Source organism: Pongo abelii, chromosome 8, assembly GCF_028885655.2.
Source record: "Pongo abelii isolate AG06213 chromosome 8, NHGRI_mPonAbe1-v2.0_pri, whole genome shotgun sequence".
In the NCBI taxonomy this organism is placed as follows: Eukaryota; Metazoa; Chordata; class Mammalia; order Primates; family Hominidae; genus Pongo; species Pongo abelii.
The window spans coordinates 59,871,397-59,884,826 of NC_071993.2; the positions used below are offsets into that span (position 1 = coordinate 59,871,397).

Sequence of the window (13,430 nt, forward strand, 5' to 3'; positions counted from 1 at the left end):
CACATATACTTATTTTCTGTATCTTGTCATTAGAATGTAAGCTCCACAAAGGCAGAAAATTTGTTTTGTTGACTGAACTATTCCTAGCAAGTGCTCGGAATACATTTCTTGAATGAATGAATGAGAAAAATCCAGACTCAGGATCTATTCTCTAAGCCAGGATTGAAAGAATTTAGAATGTAAAACATCTCAAGTCCTGGAAAAACATGACTGCAAGAAAGGCCACAACAATGGCCAAGTCTACAACTCTAGCTAGTACCAATAATAAATAAAGGTTGACAAGCCATACCATACTATTCCTAAAATGAGGAAAATATACCTGAGAAAAAATTTTAAATAAGGAAAAGAAACAAAACAAAACAAAAAGATGGCCATCTCTGCCTCCCCACCCCGAAAAGAAATATCACCTGGATGTTTCCTATAAAGTGGCCTACCAACTCTGACCAAAATATTATCAAGTCCATTCTACAGACTTAAATAGCTATTATGAATAGTCCCTGTTTTTCTAAGCTAAGGTCTTCAGAGAAAATTATTATATAACTCCCAACCCTAACACTGGCTGCCAAGAGATAATGGTCAGAGAGAGCTCTCAAATTGCCCTAAAGCACTCAGGCTGCAACGAAATATCATTAATATGATGACAACAATTCAAAGTACCTTCTGGTATCTGTCTTGCTTCTTTGTCCCTAGCGTATTCACTAGGGGCTTCGTCATCAAAGGTTTTGCAGTCTTGACATGGGGGCAGTGTTGGGGAGGAGGGTAGGCAATTCAAAAAACAGGACTGGAATGTAATTTTGCATTTTAAAGAAAAGCAGGGCCAGTTGTGGTGGCTCACAACTGTAATCCCAGCACTTTGGGAGGTAAAAGCAGGAGGGTCATTTGAGCCCAGGAGTTTGAGCCCAGCCTGGGCAACATGGGGAGACCCTGTCTCTATGAAAAATTTTTAAAATTAGCCAGGCAGCGTGGTACATGCCTGTAGTCCCAGCTACAGGTTGAGTACAGGTTGGGAAGCCAAGGCAGGAGGATAGCTAGAGCCCAGGAGGTCAAGGCTGCAGTGAGCCATGATGACACCACTGCACTCCAGCCTGGGTCCAGAGACCCTGTCTCAAAACAAAAAAAAAAAGGAGAGAGAGAGAGAGAGGGAGAAGTAGAATGCTGGGGAACAGAAAACACTTGCTCAGATACAAGATGTCACTGGACTTTTCAATACAGGGCACCAAAAGAGAGATCACAGAAGGACCAAAACCCTGGGATGCCCATCGTTCCTCAGCTAAAGAGCCATGCCTTGCATTTCTATTCCCACACACAGAACTGAAGATACAGGGTAGGAGACCATGCCAAAGTGAACAGCTGGGAGCAGCGATGGCAGGGAGGAGAGCAGTAACAACTATCATAACAAAGGGAAGGAAGGAGTAATCCCTCATGCTTTTTCTCTTTTCCCCTTCCCACTGTCCTTACCAAGGACAGAAACAGGGTAGATGAAAACAGGAGAAGGCAGAGAACAGAGGGAAAGGATGGCCTTAAGCAAACAGTTGTAGAAAAAATCAATAGCAAATTCCTTTACCAAGTAACTCTTTGGAAAACAGACATATGAAGTAAGTTAGGAGCTGACCAAGAAAATTTAAAACAAGCCCCGGTCTTACATAGCTATAAAGTACAAAGAAAACAGAGATTCTTAATTATTTGGAATAATCTGTGGTATTTTTAAGACCAACAATCTTCAAAGATGATCCAACTATATTGAAACTAAGCTACTGATCAACTTGAAAAAGTAAACAGGTAAAAAACTTCAGTGCTCATGGATCCAACCTTTAAGAATCCCCTGGCTTCCCAATGGCTCCAAACCTTAATATAATCAACCAGAAGTCTTTAAAGGTAGAGAAGTAACTCTAGGACATTCCAAACCAATCAACTCATCAGAGAAGAGCTAAAAACTCAGAGATTACACCTCACATACTGTGATTGGTCAATTCACTTAAAAAGAAAGGACTGTTCTCATTGGTTGATCTCAATAGGCTGAATCACACCCCAGCATCAGCACCTGTAGCAAGCAGAAGTCAGAAGCCAGAGGCAGAAAGCCATCTGATACTCAAAGAAAACTTAAGTAGTCAATAACAAAGGAAAGACAAGTTCGCCCTATACAACCACAATCAGCTTATGACAGCAGGGCACACCAACCACAACTGTTTGTAGCCTGAGGTGGCAGCATTCTACATGCTCATGTCTGTGCTAATACTTCCCTCCCCCTCTGCCTCTCCCTGATGGCTCTTCCCCCGTCCTCCCTGACAGCTGTCACATTCTAGAGCTACTCTTCCTCCACCCACTCTTTCATTTTGGTAATTTGGTGTTTCCCAGTTCAGTCTCTTGACCTTTCTGTGTTACTTCATCCTATATTCACTCATTCCTCTACTCAGTCCCTGTCTTTGACAAGCACACAATCCAGTGGGGGAGACAGATATGTCACTAGAATAGGTACAATACATCACAGTCAACGCTGTGAAAGAAATATAACAAAGTGCTGTGAGCACATATTCATCTGTCATTACCCCACTCGATGTCTTCCAAATCAATACACTGCCTTCCCACTCTGTTGTACATCAGTTACTAAATCCTATGTCTTTCCAAAATATCCCGATCTCCACTTCCACCTCAAGGTTTAGCCTTCATTTCTCACATGAATATTTCAACCACTTCCTATTATAAACATAATTCAATATATAGCCACATTGTCACTGAGCAATCTCCCTAAAAGAGATAACATACCATATCATCCCTTTGCTTTGCAACACCTAATCTTTCCAATGTCTAAGAAATGAAGTCCAAATCCTTGGCATGGATAATAAGATAATACTTTTGAAATAGCATCTTTTAAAAGCAGGCTGACTGAGTTCCAGTTCCAATGCTTACTACCTATGTTATCTTTGGCAGGTCACAGTCTCTAAATTTTCATATCCACAAAATGAGGATACTAAAAGAACCTACCTCCTAGGGTTGCTGTGAGGATTAGGTAAGAAACTCCATGCCAAGAACCAGCACAAAACCCAGCACTCAATGTTAACTATTATCCTGGGCTGTCTCATCTATCTAGAATGGGAGTAACCTATTCCCCAATGGGAGCAGATTACTAAGGTTTCCTTTCATATATTTTAGAATGATTAACAATAAGGGTTAAAGACAACCCTCTGGTTAATCTTGAACAGACAAAAATTTCAATTAACCAATATATTGCTGTCATAAAAATTTTAGTTTAACTAAAACTTACCATAATTTATTAAAAAACAAGTACACATTTGTATTAAAGTTAGGTTATATTGTTTTGTTTTCCTATTTAAGTTCAGAAAAAAGAATGGAAACATAATAACGTAGTTTTCTATAAAATACATATAAATGAAATTTGATCTCAGTTGTATATTAACTTTCTAAATATATATACACAACAAAATGAACTCTAGAAGCTTAAGAAAATAAAAGTATGCATCAAACAGGTGCATGGCATTCATTCTCAAAAGACACAATCAAAGGACAAAAATCACTAACTTTTTTCTTTTACCTTTTTTCTTTAAAATAGAGATGGGGGTCTCACTATGTTAACAGCCCAGGCTGGTCTTGAACTCCTAGGCTCAAACGATTCTCCCGCCTCACCCTCCCGAAGTGCTGAGATTACAGGTTTGATCCACCACACCCAGCCACACTGATTTTTAAAAAATATACATAATATAGGGATTACCCCGTCTCTATTAAAAATACAAAAATTAGCCGGGCGTGGTGGCACGTGCCTGTAGTCCCAGCTACTGGGGAGGCTGAGGCAAGAGAATCGCTTGAACCCAGGAGGCGGAGGTTGCAGTGAGCCGAGATGGCACCACTGCACTCCAGCTTAGCGACAGAGTGAGACTCTGTCTCAAAATATATATATATATATAAAATATATAAATTTAATAATATAAAACCTATAAAGCCTACAATAAGAAAAAATAGATTAGAAATATTTTTCTTTTTTTTTTTTTATTTTAACTGATCATTTATTATAATGATTTATACTCCAAAGTATTAAAAAGCAGTAAAATAAACCAGATTAGTTTTTAACTTCTTTCATTGCATTTTTCTCAGCTCACCAAGTGAAAGTCCTAATGATTTTTAAAATATCACTCCACTAGAAGAAAAATTAGCTGAGTAACCCTGAAAATCGAGATGCAGAACTATCAAGGGACCATGTACTCACTCTACTTTATGATGTCATAACATCGTATGTACAGTGATATGTACCCCAAGGCATTTAATGCTTTCAAAAGAATTTTTTTTTTTTTTTTGCTTTGAGACAGAGTGTCACTATGTTGCCCAGACTGGTCTTAAACTCCTGACCTCAAGTGATTCTTCCGCCTCAACCTCCCAAATATTAATAGCTGGGATTACAAGCATGAGCCACCATGCTTAGCCAAAAAAAAAAAAAATTTTTATTTTTTTGAGACAGAATCTCACTCTGTAGCCCAGGCTGGAGTGCAGTGGCATGATCTCAGCTCACTGCAACCTCCACCTCTCAGGCTCAAGCAATTTTTCAAGAGATTAATATATTTATGATGTTAGTGCTAATGAAAATTGGTGAGAAGATTCCAATAAATTTATGGACAATGGACAAATAAAGGAGAAAATAAAACTAGAAGAATACTGCATTTGCTTGTCTATTATGGACTATGATGTTAAACTGCAAGGAACCTTATCCTCATTTTTAAAAAACAAATTTTAAAAGCAAAAACTTATAAAGTATGACAGAAATGGTCAACCAAACTCTATTGCAGTCAGTGTAAATCAATATCTTTTAGAAGTAAATCTAGTAATATTTTTTGGAATTAACAAAACCTTCATACCCTCTGACTTTGTAATACTGCTCCTGGGCCTTCAGCCCAAAGGGAAGAAGCAAAATGATAAACAGCTATATACTAACTGCATTATCTGCAAAATAGTAAACAATCTAGATGTCCAATTATTAAGAAATGACATTGTAACACTGTATAATCATCTAAAGGTATAAAAACTATAGCAAAAATAAAACATCAAATATGAAAGCAAATATTAAGCATTATATGTATGCTTTATCATATAAAATCACTTAGCTATGACAAGAAATAAGAAGAAAAATTAAAAGTTTGTTTTGATTTTTAAAATTTCTTTGACCATTAAGTTGTTTGTAAGATAAAAAGCCTTTTGGAAATGGTCAGGCCCACACCACTAAGTACACATTTCAACTTTTTAGAGATAGCCACAATCATCAATTTTTTCCCCCAAAATCCTATCACATAGGAGGTAAGATAGGCTCCTCTCACAGACAAGCCACACAAGTAATTTTAGCCATGCTATTAGCCAGCTGCAACCTTCTTATACTAAAATCTCATTGTACCATCAAAACTTAACTGTATGTGAGATGTCCATATGGTGATCAGAAGCCACTTGTTATGAGGCATCTGGAGAGAGGGCCCCAAGCACTGAGGTTAAAAACTATCTGGCTGAGAGAAATAGTGAAGGTTAGGTTTCTCCCATATCCCCAAATGAATTATCATGTTTCTCAGCCACAAGGGTTCTAAGTCCCTAGGAGTGGCAGCTATGGATTCAATGAGGGAGAAAGTGCAAGCAGATTTGCACTCCCTCTGAAAAACTGGCAGCTCCTTCATTTCACCCCAAAGCACCATGGAGTAGTGAAAAACACACAATGATGAGGTCAGGAGATATGAGATGTAGGTGAGCCTAAGCAATCTCAAACAAGTTATTTGTCTTTTTAGGCTGAGTTGTTTAACCGTAAAATTTTTAAAGTTGAACCAAATAATCTGTGAATTCTTTCAAGTTCAATATTCTATTAATAGACCCTTTTTTCAGAACACATCCAAGTCACTCACAACTCCCATTCAAACTGTAAAACAATTAAGATTTAGAATTAGGAGACTGGGGGCAAAAGTGAAATACACAGATGGTCAAAAGACCTGGATTGTAATCCCTGCCATCCCTTTCTACCTGAGTGACTTTGCGCCTCAAAATAAAGTTGTAGGACCAATGAAGCAGCAATCTTTATTGGTCATGCCCTTTTTATTCCTGTATCATAAAATGGATTTTTTTTTAACATAACTGGGGTTTCATTCCTAACCAGCCTACAATCCCAGCACTTTGGGAGGCCGAGGTGGGCGGATCACGAGGTGAGGAGTTCCAGACCAGTCTGGCCAACATACTGAAACCCGTCTCTACTAAAAAAAATTAGCCAGGTGTGGTGGTGTGTGCCTATAATTCCAGCCTCTCAGGAGGCTGAGGCAGTAGAATCGCGTGAACCCGGGAGGCAGAGGTTGCAGTGAGCCAAGATGAGGCCATTGCACTCCAGCCCAGGCGACAGTGCAAGACTCTGTCTCAAAAAACACAAAAGAAACCCCAAAACCTGGTGGAGACAGACACATAAACAAATCATTAACTACCAGTTGACAAATACTAACTGCAGAGTGTACGAATCAGTTAAGACAAGAGGGATGAGATGTCTAGACAAGCCTCAGAAGTGATACTTTCGTAAGGTCTTCAAGGGCAAGTTGTTTACTACGTAGAGAATTCTCAACAAAGAACACTGAAAAACCACAGAGGAAGATGTCATCTTCAGAGAACTGCAACAGTCTTATACAGAGAGGGCAGGCATAATGGTAGAAGATGACACTAGAATGGAGACAAATACCACTAAGCATGAAGGACTTTGAATTTTATCGATATAGACTATGGAGAGTCACTGAAGGACTTGTAAATATGGATTCAAAGTCCCTTCCTCCAAAATAGTCCAAGGAGTTCAGTCAAAGCAACAAAAAATGCAGGTCTGAATGTTGAAAGGTAGAATTTTTACAGAATTCTTAATAGAGACTTTCTGCTTGCTTTCAGGATGGCTTCTAGTGCTTTCTTAACTATGGCTTATGCTGAAGTACGACAGTATGAATTATGGCTAAAGCGTTCAACAAAATGTGCATTTTTAACCTGAAGATAATTTGAAGCCAATGTTGTTTAGAACACAAACGGAAACAAAAAATAACAGTAACAAGCTTTCATAACTTAAGAGAAACAGTAATAAAATCCAAGAGGAAGAAGACTAATTTCAGACAAACACTCAGGAATATTTACATCTTTATCACATATGGATGACGGATAAGACACGTTTTGAACCCATCTTTTGCAGGAGGGCATCTTAAGTTCCTTTTGGTTAAAGGGCAGCTGCCATCTCTAAAGTCTCTAGTCTAAAAGATGATGCTTTAAAAAAAAACAACTGGCCAAATTAATAGGTTCCGTTATATTTTAATGCTCAGGAGAAAAGGAATGCCTTTCATACGGCTATTTTAAAAAGCTTAAAGCTCAATATCTCTCACTTACAGGAGTGAGCTACCAACACTCTAATCTGAGACCACAGAGTCCCTGCATCAGTCATTTCCACTCCGCTAAGGCCTTGTCTGGGAGCAGCCAGCCTCATTGGTCGGGGAGCCCACACAGATGAATATGCAATTATTGACAAGGAAACTTAAGCTTCGCCACCAAGGACCACCACAAACGAGTCCTTTCATTCCTCCTTTTACTTTATCAAGAAAGTAGGTGCATTATTTAAAAATGTATGAAAATACATGTCTAAAGAGAAGAGAGAAGATCTGAACCTACGGCAACGGTGTGCCCCACCAAAGTTTCACCTCAGGATGTGTTTTAGGGTGTGTCTTTCATTTAGCCCTGTAATTGAAAGAAAAAAAAAATCGAACTCATTCGGGGAGCCCCGGTACTTTCCCCATCCACCCTCACACGCAACCAGGCTCCGAAATCAGAGTGCCTCAGCCTCGCCCTGATTTCTCCTGAAAGGCGGCGGCGCCCGCGGCCCGAGGCCCCGCGCTGTCACCGCCGCAGGGAGGGCGCCCTCCGGCCTCCCGGGTCCGCGCCCGCCCCGCGTCCGGCGGCTCACGAGGGGCTAGAAAGGCTCACCCTGGAGGACGGGGGACAGGAGGGCGCCACCGCCTCAGCCCGGGAGTCCGGGCCTCCGCCCCGCCCCGGACTGCGTGCCCGGTCTTGGGCTGCCCCCGGCGCCCGCCGCGACCCCGGCCCCGGCTCTGGCCCTGAGCCCGGATCTCACCGTGCGGAGGTCGCGCTGCCTCCTCGGCCGCGGCCCAGCTGCAGGCCGCCCTGCGACCTGCGGGCCCGAGAACGGAAGGTGAGACGAAGGGCCGCCCGTCACATCCCTGCCAGCCCCGCCGCCCGAGCCGCAGCAACCAGCACCGCGTCCGCGGCCTGATGGAGCGCCGGACTCCAAAGCCGCCGCGCCCCCTCCCTCGGCCGGCGCCCGCCCGGACTCCGCCCTCCAGGGCCCGCGCATCGCGCGCGCGCAGCCCCGCCCCGCCGTGGGCCCGTGCGCAGGCGCGAGCCTCACGGGGCTACGGAGCCCGCCCCCACCGCCTTATCCGGCCTCAGCCCACCTCTGGCCCCGCCCCGCCCTCACGCCAGGCTTTCCCAAGCTCCGCCTCCGCTTCGGGCCCCGCCCCCTCCACTGACCTTGCCTGGCCGCCTCCTGACTCAGGTTTTTGCTCGGCCCACGCAGTGACGCCAGTCTTGCGGCTGACCTCACCTCTAGCCGTCCCCTGGACTACATTTGCTGCTTGACTGCGGTCAAACCTGACAGCTCCTCCTCCTGGATGTGAAAAGTGAGGAGTGGTCTGAGCATTGGGCGTGACTGAACCACGCACCTGCCTACCGCATCAAAACACAGGATCTTGCTAAAGCTGAGGGGAAGGGGCACCCCAAGTGCTGATCTGGTTTTCCTTTTTTTTTTTTGAAACAGGGTCTCGCCGTGTCACCCAGGTTGGAGTTCGGTGGCGCTATCACAGCTCACTTGCAGCCTCCTGGGCTCAAGCGATCCTCTCGCCTCAGGCGTGCATCACCAAGCCTCCGAAATAATTACAACTAAGACCACACTAGTCAAAGTAAACTATCACATGTTGACCCAAATACCCGGCTAATTTTTATTTTTTCTTTTTAGAGATGGGGGAAGTGGTCTTACAGGCTAGTCTCAAACTCCTGGGCTCAAGCAATCCTCCCACTTTGGCCTCCCAAAGTGTTGGGATTACAGGCGTGAGCCACAGCTCCTGGCCAATGTGGTTTCTTTGCCAGAAACCAGGTCTTTCTTCCCTTTGGGCCTTCCATTCCCCAGAGGCCATCTCTTCCCCTCTTGTTTTTCCTCAACCACGGCCAGTCCTGCCCCTAAGAGTCCTCAGCCTGGAAGGCTTCCGGGCCTGGCCGGCTGTTTAAAGCTCTGGAGCTGCCCTTATCTGGTTGTAGACTTGCAGTTCTCTGAAATCCTTGTCGGCCCCAACAGCTCGGTTGCAATAAATAACATTTCAGGAGAACTGCTTGAAAAATATCCAGTTCTTTCATGTCTCCAGATCAATGATACTCAAATGGAAAAGGCAGACGGAATGCCTGATTTGTATAACCACATGTCATTTAATAATACACTTGTATATTTAGAAAATAATGTCTTTTAAATATCAATCCCTAAAATATTTAATGTATTGGACAATAATGTGTGCTTAAAATATTGACAAAGACTAGGTCTAAATGCTGTGCAATCTCTCTTTGGATTAAGTGAGATTAGAAAAGCAAACACCAGGCCAGAGGTGATGGCTCACGCCTGTAACCCCAGCACTTTGGGAGGCCAAAGTGGGAGGATCACAAGGTCAGGAGTTCAAGACCAGGCTGGCCAATATGGTGAAACCCCGTCTCTACTAAAAATACCAACAAATTAGCGGGGCGTGGTGGCGCATTCCTGTAATCCCAGCTACTCAAGAGGCTGAGGCAGGAGAATTGCTTGAACCTGGGAGGTGGAGGTTGCAGTGAGATGAGATCATGCCACTGCACTCCAGCCTGGGCGGCAGAGTGAGACTCCGTCTCAAAAATAAAATAAAATAAAATGCACAGGCCAGTTGTGGTGGCTCACGACTGTAACCTCAACACTTTGAGAGGCTGAGGCGGGAGGATCACTTGAGCCTAGGAGTTCAAGATCAGCCTGGGCAACATAGAGACCTAGTCTATCAAAAAAAAAGAAATTAACCAGGCTTAGTGGCATATGCCTGTAGTTCCAGCTATTCAGAAGGCTGAGGCAGTAAGATTACTTGAGCCCAGGAGGTTGAGACTACAGTGAGCTGTGATCATGTCACTACACTCCAGCCTGAATGACAGAGCAAGACCCTGTTTCAAAAAAAAAAAAAAGAAAAGCTAGGAAAAAACTTTCCCATAATGCTAATACATGTACATATTTAGTAGAATCACAATAGCATTTTAGTGTATTTTCCTAATTTTATAAGCATTCTTGATACGTTTTATTTGCTTTCCGTTAATTTTCCTGGGTCTTTTCTTTTTTTTTTTGAGACGGAATCTTGCTCTGTCACCCACACTGGAGTGCAGTGGTGAGATCTGGGCTCACTGCTGCCTCCACCTTCCAGGTTCATGCAATTCTCTTGCCTCAGCCTTCCAAATAGCTGGGATTACAGGCATGTGCCACCACGCCCAGCTAATTTTTGTATTTTTAGTAGAGACAGGATTTCACCATGTTGGCCAGGCTGGCCTCAAACTCTTGACCTCAAGTGATCCGCCCGCTTCGGCCTCTGCTGGGATTACAGGTGTAATCCCATCTTCAAAACCGAGGGCCCGGTCTGCCCTTCCTCCATCTTCAAAACCAGCAAGAGTAGTTTGAGTCCTTCCCACATTGCATCACTCTGACCTCCTCTTCTGTCTCAGTCTTCCACTTTTAAGGACACGTGATTATGTTGGGTCCAACTGGATGCTCTAGAATAAGAACCTTATCTTAAGGTCAGTTGATTAACAGCCTTAATTCCATCTGCAACCTAAATTCTCCTTTTTTGGCATCCTCTTGATGTAAGAGAGAGACATTCTTTCAGGAGAAGTTTTAGGGTTCCATGACAAACAGCACAATGAAACAGTTGATCAGAGCCCCAGTAGGAGATGATTCTGGAGACCATCCAAAAACAGACAAGTTGGGTGTAGTCCCACACACCTGTAATTCCAGCTACTTGTGAGGTTGAGGCTGGAGGATTGCCTGAGGCCAGGAGTTCAACCCCTACCTGGGCAACATAGCAAGACCCTGTCTCTAAGAAAAAAAAAAAATACAACAGACAAGAATCTCTGATGAAATCTCCTGGCTAGGCATGGTGGCTCAAGCAAGAGCTTTGGCTGGCCAAGGCAGGAGGATAACTTGAGGCCAGGAGTTGTGAACAGCCCGGGAAACATGGTGAGAACCCCCCATCTCTACAAAAATAAAATATAATAAAAGTTAGCTGGATGTGATGGTGCACACTTGTAGTTCTAGCTACTCAGGAGGCTGAGGTGGGAGAATTGCTTGAACTCAGGAGTCTGAGGCTGCAGTGAGCTATGATTGCACCACTGCACTCCAGCCTGGGCAACAGTGAGATCCCATCTGTAAATAAATAAGAATAAAAGAGAAATCTCCTCCTTTCATCTCACAAATATTTACTGAGCATCCACAGGCACTGTTCTGGATTAAGTCATGAACAAGGACAAGAGTCAATAGGATTGATTTTCTAGAAGAAATCACCAGTTCTTCACAAAAGGCAGTCTGATGATGGGAACTCTCGGCTCCCACAGTCACAGAAAGTTTTCCTTGTTGGCCCTAATTTCGAAGACTTTGCATGCCTTGATGCCTTCTGGATCTAGAATCCGGCAACAATGAGCATCTTTACCAGTAAAAGACAGAGTATCCATGACCTGGCCTCCTGGTTGAAGATGTAGAAAGCCTGCTTCTCAGCTGTGAAGATGACAAATGGGAGCAAAGTAGAATGAATTCCTTCTTTTCATTCCCTAAATTGCTTGGCAAGGCCAAGAAAGATGAAAAATAATGTGTTAGTCAGGGTTCTCTAGAGGGACCGAACTAATAAGATAGATGTATATATGAAAGGGAGTTTATTATGGAGTATTGACTCACACGATTGCAAGGTGAAGTCTCACAATAGGCCATCTGCAAGATGAGAAGCAAGGAAGCCATTCTGAGTCCCAAAGCCTCAAAAGTAGGGAAGGCGACAGTGCAGCCTTCAGTCTGTGGCCAAAGGTCCAAGAGCCCCTGGCAAATCACTGGTGTGAGTCCAAGAGTCCAAAAGCTGAAGAACTTGGAGTCTGATGTTTGAGGGCAGGAAGCATGTAGCACGGGAGAAAGATGAAGACCAGAAGACTCAGCAAGTCTATTCCTTCCATCTTCTCCTGCCTGCCTTATTCTAGCCGTGCTGGCAGCTGATTAGATGGTGCCCACCCGAATTGAAGGTGGGTTTGCCTCTCTCAGCCCACTGACTCAAATGTTAATCTCCTTTGACAACACCCTCCCAGGACACACCCAGGAACAGTACTTTGCATCCTTCAGTTCAATCAAGTTGACAATATTAACCATCACAAGTTCACCCCTTGTCAACCTTGAACCCATACACATCTCTGAAATCATACATAACCTTCAAATAAAGATAATAATAAGGTCATAATTATGCCTAATAGAATACAGCCATCCTTCATACAACCAGAAGTGTACTAATCCTTAACCTAAATGCTATTTCATAAAGTTAACACTTAAATGCTGATATGAAGTCAATAAATCTTATGTCACATGACAAAGGAAAAATAAAGAAAATGAAATGAAGATATTTTCTTAGTACAAGTGTACACACGCACAAACATGTTCTTAACAAAAGGAGGAGGAAAGACTAATGACAATTACAGTCCTCGTTGCTGCAACTGGTCATGTGGTCGTAGCTGGTCTTGACGACTACCTTCTGTATTCATTCTGTATTCCCCTTGCCCTCAGCAAGCACCTCAACAGGTCATGGTTTTTTACCTGGTAGAGTGACCCAAACCTTCATTCCTGAAGGGTCTGGGCTATTTGTAGTCCTGCCTGAATTGGGTTGTTGTAGTTTCCCATTGACCTTAATCACAGGGCATGGTAATACTAAGAGACACCCTAATGGATCTCCTGTATTCCATTCATATTCTTCCTTACCTTCATTGTTGAGTAGTAGACTGATGTCATCTTGGTAGTATGGCTCAATCAATCCAGCCAACACTGTAACTCCCTTCTTAACCTGTTGACTTAGAGGTAGGTGGAGCCCAAAGTGGCCAGGTGGCAATCTTAACTTCCAGCTTAATGCAATCATGGTTGTGTCTCCTGGTGGCAGCATTCCTCCTTCTGGAACTAAGACCTCCAGGGCAGCAGGACATAACGTTGCAGGAACAGGAAGCAAAAATTTTGCTAGTAGGTCACTAGAGATGATGATGAGTGGAGGTGATGGTGAGTGGTGCCACTTCCACTTCCACCCCTTGATTCCTGGATCCATGAATCCTCAAGGAGAAATCCACAGGAGAAATAGTGTCATACATTG

The 13,430-nt window shown here is 43.3% G+C and overlaps 1 protein-coding gene across 9 annotated transcripts in view; it reads right to left on the reverse strand.

Annotated features, from left to right (window-relative positions):
* CCSER2 (coiled-coil serine rich protein 2) overlaps positions 1-8,382 on the reverse strand; it is a 188,410-nt gene extending 180,028 nt beyond the window's left edge. For 5 of the 9 annotated variants that reach the window (XM_024253161.3, XM_054521706.2, XM_024253159.3 and 2 more), the window contains exon 1: positions 8,117-8,358. The gene's annotated coding sequence lies outside the window, so the exon portion shown is untranslated. Of the gene's footprint in view, positions 1-7,656; positions 7,723-8,116 lie in introns of all 9 variants that reach the window. The other 4 variants (XM_063727170.1, XM_063727168.1, XM_063727169.1 and 1 more) reach the window with 4 other exon arrangements.
* Positions 8,383-13,430: the final 5,048 nt, after the last annotated feature.